This window comes from Ambystoma mexicanum, chromosome 7p (genome assembly GCF_040938575.1).
Source record: "Ambystoma mexicanum isolate Mex_15411 chromosome 7p, UKY_AmexF1_1, whole genome shotgun sequence".
In the NCBI taxonomy this organism is placed as follows: domain Eukaryota; kingdom Metazoa; phylum Chordata; class Amphibia; order Caudata; family Ambystomatidae; genus Ambystoma; species Ambystoma mexicanum.
In genome coordinates, this window is record NC_090939.1 from 731,309,849 (window position 1) to 731,322,968 (window position 13,120).

A 13,120-nucleotide genomic window follows, 5' to 3' on the forward strand; every position below is an offset into this window, starting at 1 on the left:
ATCAGAAAATGTTGGCATCTCAAAAAAAGGCCTTAAAATGCATTTTAGGCCTGCAAAAATGTTGAAAACTTTGAAGAACCAAAAAAGGGGTTTACAGGCATCCTAGACCCCCTAAAGTCCAGAAAATGTTGGTGGCCCAAAAATGGTGTCAGAGAGCCTTGAATGTCCCAAAAACATTTGCAGCCTGAAAGGGGCATTAACCCACATCCTAGACCACTGAAATTCCCAAAAATATTTTTGCCACAAAAAATGCATAATACACCCCTGAAAGTTCTGAAAATGTTAGCAGCCCAAAAATGCCTTAAAATGCATTTTAGGCCTGCAAAAATGTTGAAAACTTTGAAGGACCAAAAAAGGGGTTTACAGGCATCCTAGACCCCCTAAAGTCCAGAAAATGTTGGTGGCCCAAAAATGGTGTCAGAGAGCCCTGAATGTCCCAAAAACATGTGCAGAGTGAAACGGGCATTAACCTGCATCCTAGACCTCTGACATTCCCAAAAATATTTTTGGCACAAAAAATGAATACTACACCCCTGAAAATTCTGAAAATGCTTAGCAGCCCAAAAATGCCTTAAAATGCATTTTAGGCCTGCAAAAATGTTGAAAACTTTGGAGGCCGAAAAAAGGGGTTTAGAGGCATCCTAGACCCCCTAAAGTCCAGAAAATGTTGGTGGGCCAAAATCTGTGTCAGAGAGCTCTGAATGTCCCAGAAACATGTGCAGCCTCAAAGGGGCATTAACCCGCATCCTAGACCACTGAAATTCCCAAAAATATTTTTGGCACGAAAAATGCATCCTACACCCATGAAGCTCAGAATATGTTAGCAGCCCAAAAAAGGCCTTAAAATGCATTTTAGGCCTGCAAAAATGTTGAAAACTTTGAAGAACCAAAAAAGGGGTTTACAGGCATCCTAGACCCCCTAAAGTCCAGAAAATGTTGGTGGCCCAAAAATGGTGTCAGAGAGCCTTGAATGTCCCAAAAACATTTGCAGCCTGAAAGGGGCATTAACCCGCATCCTAGACCACTGAAATGCCCAAAAATATTTTTGGCACAAAAAATGCATACTACACCCCTGAAAGTTCTGAAAATGTTAGCAGCCCAAAAATGCCTTAAAATGCATTTTAGGCCTGCAAAAATGTTGAAAACTTTGAAGGACCAAAAAAGGGGTTTACAGGCATCCTAGACCCCTAAAGTCCAAAAAATGTTGGTGGCCCAAAAATGGTGTCAGAGAGTCCTGAATGTCCCAAAAACATTTGCAGCCTGAAAGGGGCATTAACCCGCATCCTAGACCACTGAAATTCCCAAAAATATTTTTAGCACGAAAAATGCATCCTACACCCATGAAGCTCAGAATATGTTAGCAGCCCAAAAAAGGCCTTAAAATGCATTTTAGGCCTGCAAAAATGTTGAAAACTTTGAAGGACCAAAAAAGGGGTTTACAGGCATCCTAGACCCCCTAAAGTCCAGAAAATGTTGGTGGGCCAAAATCTGTGTCAGAGAGCTCTGAATGTCCCAAAAACATTTGCAGCCTCAAAGGGGCATTAACCCGCATGCTAGACCACTGAAATTCCCAAAAATATTTTTGGCACGAAAAATGCATCCTACACCCATGAAGCTCAGAATATGTTAGCAGCCCAAAAAAGGCCTTAAAATGCATTTTAGGCCTGCAAAAATGTTGAAAACTTTGAAGAACCAAAAAAGGGGTTTACAGGCATCCTAGACCCCCTAAAGTCCAGAAAATGTTGGTGGCCGAAAAATGGTGTCAGAGAGCCTTGAATGTCCCAAAAACATTTGCAGCCTGAAAGGGGCATTAACCCGCATCCTAGACCACTGAAATGCACAAAAATATTTTTGGCACAAAAAATGCATACTACACCCCTGAAAGTTCTGAAAATGTTAACAGCCCAAATATGCCTTAAAATGCATTTTAGGCCTGCAAAAATGTTTAAAACTTTGAAGGACCAAAAAAGGGGTTTACAGGCATCCTAGACCCCCTAAAGTCCAGAAAATGTTGGTGGCCCATAAATGGTGTCCCAAAAACATTGTCAGCCTGAAAGGGGCATTAACTCGCATCCTAGACCACTGAAATTCCCAAAAATATTTTTGCCACGAAAAATGCATCCTACACCCATGAAGCTCAGAATATGTTAGCAGCCCAAAAAAGACCTTAAAATGCATTTTATGCCTGCAAAAATGTTGAAAACTTTGGAGGCCCAAAAAAGGGGTTTACAGGCATCCTAGACCCCCTAAAGTCCAGAAAATGTTTGTGGCCCAAAAACAGTGTCAGAGAGCTCTGAATGTCCCAAAAACATTTGCAGCCTAAAAGTGGCACTAACCCACATCCCAGACCACTGAAATTCCTAAAAATATTTTTGGCACAAAAAATGCATCCTACAACCCTGAAAGATCAGAAAATGTTGGCATCTCAAAAAAAGGCCTTAAAATGCATTTTAGGCCTGCAAAAATGTTGAAAACTTTGAAGGACCAAAAAAGGGGTTTACAGGCATCCTAGACCCCCTAAAGTCCAGAAAATGTTGGTGGGCCAATATCGGTCAGAGAGCTCTGAATGTACCAAAAACATTTGCAGCCTGAAAGGGGCATTAAGCCGCATCCTAGACCACTGAAATTCCTCAAAATATTTTTGGCACGAAAAATGCATCCTACACCCATGAAGCTCAGAATATGTTAGCAGCCCAAAAAGACCTTAAAATGCATTTTAGGCCTGTAAAAATGTTGAAAACTTTGAAGGACCAAAAAAGGGGTTTACAGGCATCCTAGACCCCCTAAAGTCCAGAAAATGTTGGTGGCCCAAAAATGGTGTCAGAGAGCCTTGAATGTCGCAAAAACATTTGCAGCCTGAAAGGGGCATTAACCCGCATCCTAGACCACTGAAATGCCCAAAAATATTTTTGGCACAAAAAATGCATACTACACCCCTGAAAGTTCTGAAAATGTTAGCAGCCCAAAAATGCCTTAAAATGCATTTTAGGCCTCCAAAAATGTTGAAAACTTTGAAGGACCAAAAAAGGGGTTTACAGGCATCCTAGACCCCCTAAATTCCAGAAAATGTTGGCGGGGCCAAAAATGGTGTCAGAGAGCCTTGAATGTCCCAAAAACATTTGCAGCCTGAAAGGGGCATTAACCCGCATCCTAGACCACTGAAATGCCCAAAAATATTTTTGGCACAAAAAATGCATACTACACCCCTGAAAGTTCTGAAAATGTTAGCAGCCCAAAAATGCCTTAAAATGCATTTTAGGCTTGCAAAAATGTTGAAAACTTTGAAGGACCAAAAAAGGGGTTTACAGGCATCCTTCACCCCCTAAAGTCCAGAAAATGTTGGTGGCCCAAAAATGGTGTCAGAGAGCCCTGAATGTCCCAAAAACATTTGCAGAGTGAAACGGGCATTAACCCGCATCCTAGACCTCTGACATTTCCAAAAATATTTTTGGCACAAAAAATGAATACTACACCCATGAAGCTCAGAATATGTTAGCAGCCCAAAAAAGGCATTAAAATGCATTTTAGGCCTGCAAACATGTTGAAAACTTTGAAGGACCAAAAAAGGGGTTTACAAGCATCCTAGACCCCCTAAAGTCCAGAAAATGTTGGTGGGCCAAAATCTGTGTCAGAGAGCTCTGAATGTCCCAAACACATTTGCAGCCTGAAAGGGGCATTAAGTCGCATCCTAGACCACTGAAATTCCCCAAAATATTTTTGCCACAAAAAATGCATCCTACAACCCTGAAAGATCAGAAAATGTTGGCATCTCAAAAAAAGGCCTTAAAATGCATTTTAGGCCTGCAAAAATGTTTAAAACTTTGAAGGACCAAAAAAGGGGTTTACAGGCATCCTAGACCCCCTAAAGTCCAGAAAATGGTTGTGGCCCAAAAATGGTGTCAGAGAGCCCTGAATGTCCCAAAAACATTTGCAGCCTAAAAGGGGCATTAACCCGCATCCTAGACCACTGAAATTCCCAAAAATATTTTTGGCACAAAAAATGCATACTACACCCCTGAAAGTTCTGAAAATGTTAGCAGCCCAAAAATGCCTTAAAATGCATTTTAGGCCTGCAAAAATGTTGAAAACTTTGGAGGCCGAAAAAAGGGGTTTAGAGGCATCCTAGACCCCCTAAAGTCCAGAAAATGTTGGTGGGCCAAAATCTGTGTCAGAGAGCTCTGAATGTCCCAAAAACATTTGCAGCCTCAAAGCGGCATTAACCCGCATCCTAGACCACTGAAATTCCCAAAAATATTTTTGGCACGAAAAATGCATCCTACACCCATGAAGCTCAGAATATGTTAGCAGCCCAAAAAAGGCCTTAAAATGCATTTTAGGCCTGCAAAAATGTTGAAAACTTTGACGGACCAAAAAAGGGGTTTACAGGCATCCTAGACCCCCTAAAGTCCAGAAAATGTTGGTGGCCCAAAAATGGTGTCAGAGAGCCCTGAATGTCCCAAAAACATTTGCAGCCTGAAACGGGCATTAACACGCATCCTAGACCACTGAAATTCCCAAAAATATTTTGCCACAAAAAATGCATCCTACAACCCTGAAAGATCAGAAAATGTTGGCAGCTCAAAAAAAGGACTTAAAATGCTTCTTAGGCCTGCACAAATGTTGAACACTTTGGAGGCCGAAAAAAGGGGTTTACAGGCATCCTAGACCCCCTAAAGTCCAGAAAATGTTGGTGGGCCAAAAACTGTGTCAGAGAGCTCTGAATGCCCCAAAAACATTTGCAGAGTGAAACAGGCATTAACCCGCATCCTAGACCACTGAAATTCCCCAAAATATTTTTGGCACAAAAAATGCATCCTACAACCCTGAAAGATCAGAAAATGTTGGCAGCTCAAAAAAAGGACTTAAAATGCTTCTTAGGCCTGCACAAATGTTGAAAACTTTGGAGGCCGAAAAAAGGGGTTTACAGGCATCCTAGACCCCCGAAAGTCCAGAAAATGTTGGTGGGCCAAAATCTGTGTCAGAGAGCTCTGAATGTCCCAAAACATTTGCAGCCTGAAAGGGGCATTAAGCCGCATCCTAGACCACTGAAATTCCCCAAAATATTTTTGGCACGAAAAATGCATCCTACACCCATGAAGCTCAGAATATGTTAGCAGCCCAAAAAAGGCCTTAAAATGCATTTTAGGCCTGCAAAAATGTTGAAAACTTTGAAGGACCAAAAAAGGGGTTTACAGGCATCCTAGACCCCCTAAAGTCCAGAAAATGTTGGTGGCCCAAAAATGGTGTCAGAGAGCTCTGAATGTCCCAAAAATATGTGCAGCCTGAAAGGGGCATTAACCTGCATCCTAGACCACTGAAATTCCCAAAAATATTTTTGGCACGAAAAATGCATCCTACACCCCTGAAAGCTCAGAATATGTTAGCAGCCCAAAAAAGGCCTTCAAATGCATTTTAGGCCTGCAAAAATGTTGAAAACTTTGGAGGCCCAAAAAAGGGGTTTACAGGCATCCTAGACCCCCTAAAGTCCAGAAAATGTTGGTGGGCCAAAATCGGTCAGAGAGCTCTGAATGTCCCAAAAACATTTGCAGCCTGAAAGGGGCATTAAGCCGCATCCTAGACCACTGAAATTCCCCAAAATATTTTTGGCATGAAAAATGCAACCTATACCCCTGAAGCTCAGAATATGTTAGCAGCCCAATTAAGGCCTTAAAATGCATTTTAGGCCTGCAAAAATGTTGAAAACTTTGAAGGACCAAAAAAGGGGTTTACAGGCATCCTCGACCCACTAAAGTCCAGAAAATGGTGGTGGCCCAAAAATGGTGTCAGAGAGCCCTGAATGTCCCAAAAACATTTGCAGAGTGAAACGGGCATTAACCGGCATCCTAGACTACTGAAATTCACAAAAATATTTTTGGCACAAAAAATGCATACTACACCCCTGAAAGTTCTGAAAATGTTAGCAGCCCAAAAAAGGCCTTAAAGTGCATCTTAGGCCTGCAAAAATGTAGAAAACTATGGAGGTGGAAAAAAGGGGTTTAGAGGCATCCTAGACCCCCTAAAGTCCAGAAAATGTTGGTGGGCCAAAATCTGTGTCAGAGAGCACTGAATGTCCCAAAACATTTGCAGCCTGAAAGGGGCATTAAGCCGCATCCTAGCCCACTGAAATTCCCCAAAATATTTTTGGCACGAAAAATGCATCCTACACCCATGAAGCTCAGAATATGTTAGCGGCCCAAAAAAGGCCTTAAAATGCATTTTAGGCCTGCAAAAATGTTGAAAACTTTGAAGGACCAAAAAAGGGGTTTACAGGCATCCTAGACCCCCTAAAGTCCAGAAAATGTTGGTGGCCCAAAAATGGTGTCAGAGAGCCTTGAATTTCTCAAAAACATTTCCAGCCTGAAAGGGGCATTAACCCGCATCCTAGACCACTGAAATGCCCAAAAATATGTTTGGCACAAAAAATGCATACTACACCCCTGAAAGTTCTGAAAATGTTAGCAGCCCAAAAAAGCCTTAAAATGCATTTTAGGCCTGCAAAAATGTTGAAAACTTTGAAGGACCAAAAAAGGGGTTTACAGGCATCCTAGACCCCCTAAAGTCCAGAAAATGTTGGTGGGCCAAAATCTCTGTCAGAGAGCTCTGAATGTCCCAAAAACATTTGCAGCCTGAAAGGGGCATTAACCCGCATCCTAGACCACTGAAATTTCCAAAAATATTTTTGCACGAAAAATGCATCCTACACCCCTGAAGCTCAGAATATGATAGCAGCCCAAAAAAGGCCTTAACGTGCATTTTAGGCCAGCAAAAATATTGAAAACTTTGAAGGACCAAAAAAGGGGTTTACAGGCATCCTAGACCCGACAAAAAACCAAAAAATGTTGGTGGCCCAAAAATGTTGTCAGAGAGTCCTGAATGTCCCAAAAACATTTGCAGCCTGAAAGGGACATTAACCCGCATCCTAGACCACTGAAATTCCCAAAAATATTTTTGGCACGAAAAATGCATCCTACACCCCTGAAAGCTCAGAATATGTTAGTAGCCCAAAAAAGGCCTTAAAATGCATTTTAGGCCTGCAAAAATTTTGAAAACTTTGGAGGCCCAAAAGAGGGGTTTACAGGCATCCTAGACCCCCTGAAGTCCAGAAAATGTTGGTGGGCCAAAATCAGTGTCAGAGAGCTCTGAATGTCCCAAAAACATTTGCAGCCTGAAAGGGGCATTAAGCCGCATCCTAGACCACTGAAATTCCCCAAGATATTTTTGGCATGAAAAATGCAACCTATACCCCTGAAGCTCAGAATATGTTAGCAGCCCAAAAAAGGCCTTAAAATGCATTTTAGGCCTGCAAAAATGTTGAAAACTTTGGAGGCCCAAAAAAGGGGTTGACAGGCATCCTAGACCCCCTAAAGTCCAGAAAATGATTGTGGCTCAAAAATGGTGTCAAAGAGCCCTAAATTCCCAAACATATTTGCAGCCTGAAAGGGGCATTAACCCGCATCCTAGACCACTGAAATTTCCAAAAATATTTTTTGCACGAAAAATGATCCTACACCCCTGAAGCTCAGAATATGTTAGCAGCCCAAAAAAGACCTTAACATGCATTTTAGGCCTGCAAAAATATTGAAAACTTTGAAGGACCAAAAAAGGGGTTTACAGGCATCCTAGACCCCCTAAAGTCCAGAAAATGATTGTGGCTCAAAAATGGTGTCAGAGAGCCCTAAATTCCCAAAAATATTTGCAGCCTGAAAGGGGCATTAACCCGCATCATAGACCATTGAAATTTCCAAAAATATTTTTTGCACGAAAAATGATCCTACACCCCTGAAGCTCAGAATGTTAGCAGCCCAAAAAAGGCCTTAAAATGCATTTTAGGCCTGCAAAAATATTGAAAACTTTGGAGGCCCAAAAAAGCGGTTTACAGGCATCCTAGACCCCCTGAAGTCCAGAAAATGTTGGTGGGCCAAAATCGGTGTCAGAGAGCTCTGAATGTCCCAAAAACATTTGCAGCCTGAAAGGGGCATTAAGCCGCATCCTAGACCACTGAAATTCCCCAAGATATTTTTGGCATGAAAAATGCAACCTATACCCCTGAAGCTCAGAATATGTTAGCAGCCCAAAAAAGGCCTTAAAATGCATTTTAGGCCTGCAAAAATGTTGAAAACTTTGGAGGCCCAAAAAAGGGGTTTACAGGCATCCTAGACCCCCTAAAGTCCAGAAAATGATTGTGGCTCAAAAATGGTGTCAGAGGGCACTAAATTCCCAAAAATATGTGCAGCCTGAAAGGGGCATTAACCCGCATCCTAGACCACTGAAATTTCCAAAAATATTTTTTGCACGAAAAATGATCCTACACCCCTGAAGCTCAGAATATGTTAGCAGCCCAAAAAAGGCCTTAACATGCATTTTAGGCCTGCAAAAATATTGAAAACTTTGAAGGACCAAAAAAGGGGTTTACAGGCATCCTCGACCCACTAAAGTCCAGAAAATGGTGGTGGCCCGAAAATGGTGTCAGAGAGCCCTGAATGTCCCAAAAACATTTGCAGAGTGAAACGGGCATTAACCGGCATCCTAGACTACTGAAATTCCCAAAAATATTTTTGCCACAAAAAATGCATACTACACCCCTGAAAGTTCTGAAAATGTTAGCAGCCCAAAAAAGGCCTTAAAGTGCATCTTAGGCCTGCAAAAATGTAGAAAACTTTGGAGGTGGAAAAAAGGGGTTTAGAGGCATCCTAGACCCCCTAAAGTCCAGAAAATGTTGGTGGGCCAAAATCTGTGTCAGAGAGCTCTGAATGTCCCAAAACATTTGCAGCTTGAAAGGGGCATTAAGCCGCATCCTAGACCACTGAAATTCCCCAAAATATTTTTGGCACGAAAAATGCATCCTACACCCATGAAGCTCAGAATATGTTAGCAGCCCAAAAAAGGCCTTAAAATGCATTTTAGGCCTGCAAAAATGTTGAAAACTTTGAAGGACCAAAAAAGGGGTTTACAGGCATCCTAGACCCCCTAAAGTCCAGAAAATGTTGGTGGCCCAAAAATGGTGTCAGAGAGCCTTGAATGTCCCAAAAACATTTGCAGCCTGAAAGGGGCATTAACCCGCATCCTAGACCACTGAAATGCCCAAAAATATTTTTGGCACAAAAAATGCATACTACACCCCTGAAAGTTCTGAAAATGTTAGCAGCCCAAAAAAGGCCTTAACATGCATTTTAGGCCTGCCAAAATATTGAAAACTTTGGAGGCCCAAAAAAGGGGTTTAGAGGCATCCTAGACCCCCTAAAGTCCAGAAAATGTTGGTGGGCCAAAATCTGTGTCAGAGAGCTCTGAATGTCCCAAAAACATTTGCAGCCTCAAAGGGGCATTAACCCACATGCTAGACCACTGAAATTCCCAAAAATATTTTTGGCACGAAAAATGCATCCTACACCCATGAAGCTCAGAATATGTTAGCAGCCCAAAAAAGGCCTTAAAATGCATTTTAGGCCTGCAAAAATGTTGAAAACTTTGAAGAACCAAAAAAGGGGTTTACAGGCATCCTAGACCCCCTAAAGTCCAGAAAATGTTGGTGGCCCATAAATGGTGTCAGAGAGCTCTGAATGTCCCAAAAACATTGTCAGCCTGAAAGGGGCATTAACTCGCATCCTAGACCACTGAAATTCCCAAAAATATTTTTGCCACGAAAAATGCATCCTACACCCATGAAGCTCAGAATATGTTAGCAGCCCAAAAAAGGCCTTAGAATGCATTTTAAGCCTGCAAAAATGTTGAAAAGTTTGGAGGCCCAAAAAAGGGGTTTACAGGCATCCTAGACCCCCTAAAGTCCAGAAAATGTTTGTGGCCCAAAAACAGTGTCAGAGCGCTCTGAATGTCCCAAAAACATTTGCAGCCTGAAAGTGGCACTAACCCACATCCCAGACCACTGAAATTCCTAAAAATATTTTTGGCACAAAAAATGCATCCTACAACCCTGAAAGATCAGAAAATGTTGGCATCTCAAAAAAAGGCCTTAAAATGCATTTTAGGCCTGCAAAAATGTTGAAAACTTTGAAGGACCAAAAAAGGGGTTTACAGGCATCCTAGACCCCCTAAAGTCCAGAAAATGTTGGTGGGCCAATATCGGTCAGAGAGCTCTGAATGTCCCAAAAACATTTGCAGCCTGAAAGGGGCATTAAGCCGCATCCTAGACCACTGAAATTCCTCAAAATATTTTTGGCACGAAAAATGCATCCTACACCCATGAAGCTCAGAATATGTTAGCAGCCCAAAAAGGCCTTAAAATGCATTTTAGGCCTCTAAAAATGTTGAAAACTTTGAAGGACCATAAAAGGGGTTTACAGGCATCCTAGACCCCCTAAAGTCCAGAAAATGTTGGTGGCCCAAAAATGGTGTCAGAGAGCCTTGAATGTCCCAAAAACATTTGCAGCCTGAAAGGGGCATTAACCCGCATCCTAGACCACTGAAATGCCCAAAAATATTTTTGGCACAAAAAATGCATACTACACCCCTGAAAGTTCTGAAAATGTTAGCAGCCCAAAAATGCCTTAAAATGCATTTTAGGCCTGCAAAAATGTTGAAAACTTTGAAGGACCAAAAAAGGGGTTTACAGGCATCCTAGACCCCCTAAATTCCAGAAAATGTTGGCGGGGCCAAAAATGGTGTCAGAGAGCCTTGAATGTCCCAAAAACATTTGCAGCCTGAAAGGGGCATTAACCCGCATCCTAGACCACTGATATGCCCAAAAATATTTTTGGCACAAAAAATGCATACTACACCCCTGAAAGTTCTGAAAATGTTAGCAGCCCAAAAATGCCTTAAAATGCATTTTAGGCCTGCAAAAATGTTGAAAACTTTGAAGGACCAAAAAAGGGGTTTACAGGCATCCTTCACCCCCTAAAGTCCAGAAAATGTTGGTGGCCCAAAAATGGTGTCAGAGAGCCCTGAATGTCCCAAAAACATTTGCAGAGTGAAACGGGCATTAACCCGCATCCTAGACCTCTGACATTTCCAAAAATATTTTTGGCACAAAAAATGAATACTACACCCATGAAGCTCAGAATATGTTAGCAGCCCAAAAAAGGCATTAAAATGCATTTTAGGCCTGCAAACATGTTGAAAACTTTGAAGGACCAAAAAAGGGGTTTACAGGCATCCTAGACCCCCTAAAGTCCAGAAAATGTTGGTGGGCCAAAATCTGTGTCAGAGAGCTCTGAATGTCCCAAACACATTTGCAGCCTGAAAGGGGCATTAAGTCGCATCCTAGACCACTGAAATTCCCCAAAATATTTTTGCCACAAAAAATGCATCCTACAACCCTGAAAGATCAGAAAATGTTGGCATCTCAAAAAAGGCCTTAAAATGCATTTTAGGCCTGCAAAAATGTTTAAAACTTTGAAGGACCAAAAAAGGGGTTTACAGGCATCCTAGACCCCCTAAAGTCCAGAAAATGGTTGTGGCCCAAAAATGGTGTCAGAGAGCCCTGAATGTCCCAAAAATATTTGCAGCCTGAAAGGGGCATTAACCTGCATCCTAGACCACTGAAATTCCCAAAAATATTTTTGGCACAAAAAATGCACACTACACCCCTGAAAGTTCTAAAAATGTTAGCAGCCCAAAAATGCCTTAAAATGCATTTTAGGCCTGCAAAAATGTTGAAAACTTTGGAGGCCGAAAAAAGGGGTTTAGAGGCATCCTAGACCCCCTAAAGTCCAGAAAATGTTGGTGGGCCAAAATCTGTGTCAGAGAGCTCTGAATGTCCCAAAAACATTTGCAGCCTCAAAGCGGCATTAACCCGCATCCTAGACCACTGAAATTCCCAAAAATATTTTTGGCACGAAAAATGCATCCTACACCCATGAAGCTCAGAATATGTTAGCAGCCCAAAAAAGGCCTTAAAATGCATTTTAGGCCTGCAAAAATGTTGAAAACTTTGACGGACCAAAAAAGGGGTTTACAGGCATCCTAGACCCCCTTAAGTCCAGAAAATGTTGGTGGGCCAAAAACTGTGTCAGAGAGCTCTGAATGCCCCAAAAACATTTGCAGAGTGAAACAGGCATTAACCCGCATCCTAGACCACTGAAATTCCCCAAAATATTTTTGGCACAAAAAATGCATCCTACAACCCTGAAAGATCAGAAAATGTTGGCAGCTCAAAAAAAGGACTTAAAATGCTTCTTAGGCCTGCACAAATGTTGAAAACTTTGGAGGCCGAAAAAGGGTTTACAGGCATCCTAGACCCCCGAAAGTCCAGAAAATGTTGGTGGGCCAAAATCTGTGTCAGAGAGCTCTGAATGTCCCAAAACATTTGCAGCCTGAAAGGGGCATTAAGCCGCATCCTAGACGACTGAAATTCCCCAAAATATTTTTGGCACGAAAAATGCATCCTACACCCATGAAGCTCAGAATATGTTAGCAGCCCAAAAAAGGCCTTAAAATGCATTTTAGGCCTGCAAAAATGTTGAAAACTTTGACGGACCAAAAAAGGGGTTTACAGGCATCCTAGACCCCCTAAAGTCCAGAAAATGTTGGTGGCCCAAAAACGGTGTCAGAGAGCCCTGAATGTCCCAAAAACATTTGCAGCCTGAAACGGGCATTAACACGCATCCTAGACCACTGAAATTCCCAAAAATATTTTGCCACAAAAAATGCATCCTACAACCCTGAAAGATCAGAAAATGTTGGCAGCTCAAAAAAAGGACTTAAAATGCTTCTTAGGCCTGCACAAATGTTGAAAACTTTGGAGGCCGAAAAAAGGGGTTTACAGGCATCCTAGACCCCCGAAAGTCCAGAAAATGTTGGTGGGCCAAAATCTGTGTCAGAGAGCTCTGAATGTCCCAAAACATTTGCAGCCTGAAAGGGGCATTAAGCCGCATCCTAGACCACTGAAATTCCCCAAAATATTTTTGGCACGAAAAATGCATCCTACACCCATGAAGCTCAGAATATGTTAGCAGCCCAAAAAAGGCCTTAAAATGCATTTTAGGCCTGCAAAAATGTTGAAAACTTTGAAGGACCAAAAAAGGGGTTTACAGGCATCCTAGACCCCCTAAAGTCCAGAAAATGTTGGTGGCCCAAAAATGGTGTCAGAGAGCCCTGAATGTCCCAAAAATATGTGCAGCCTGAAAGGGGCATTAACCTGCATCCTAGACCACTGAAATTCCCA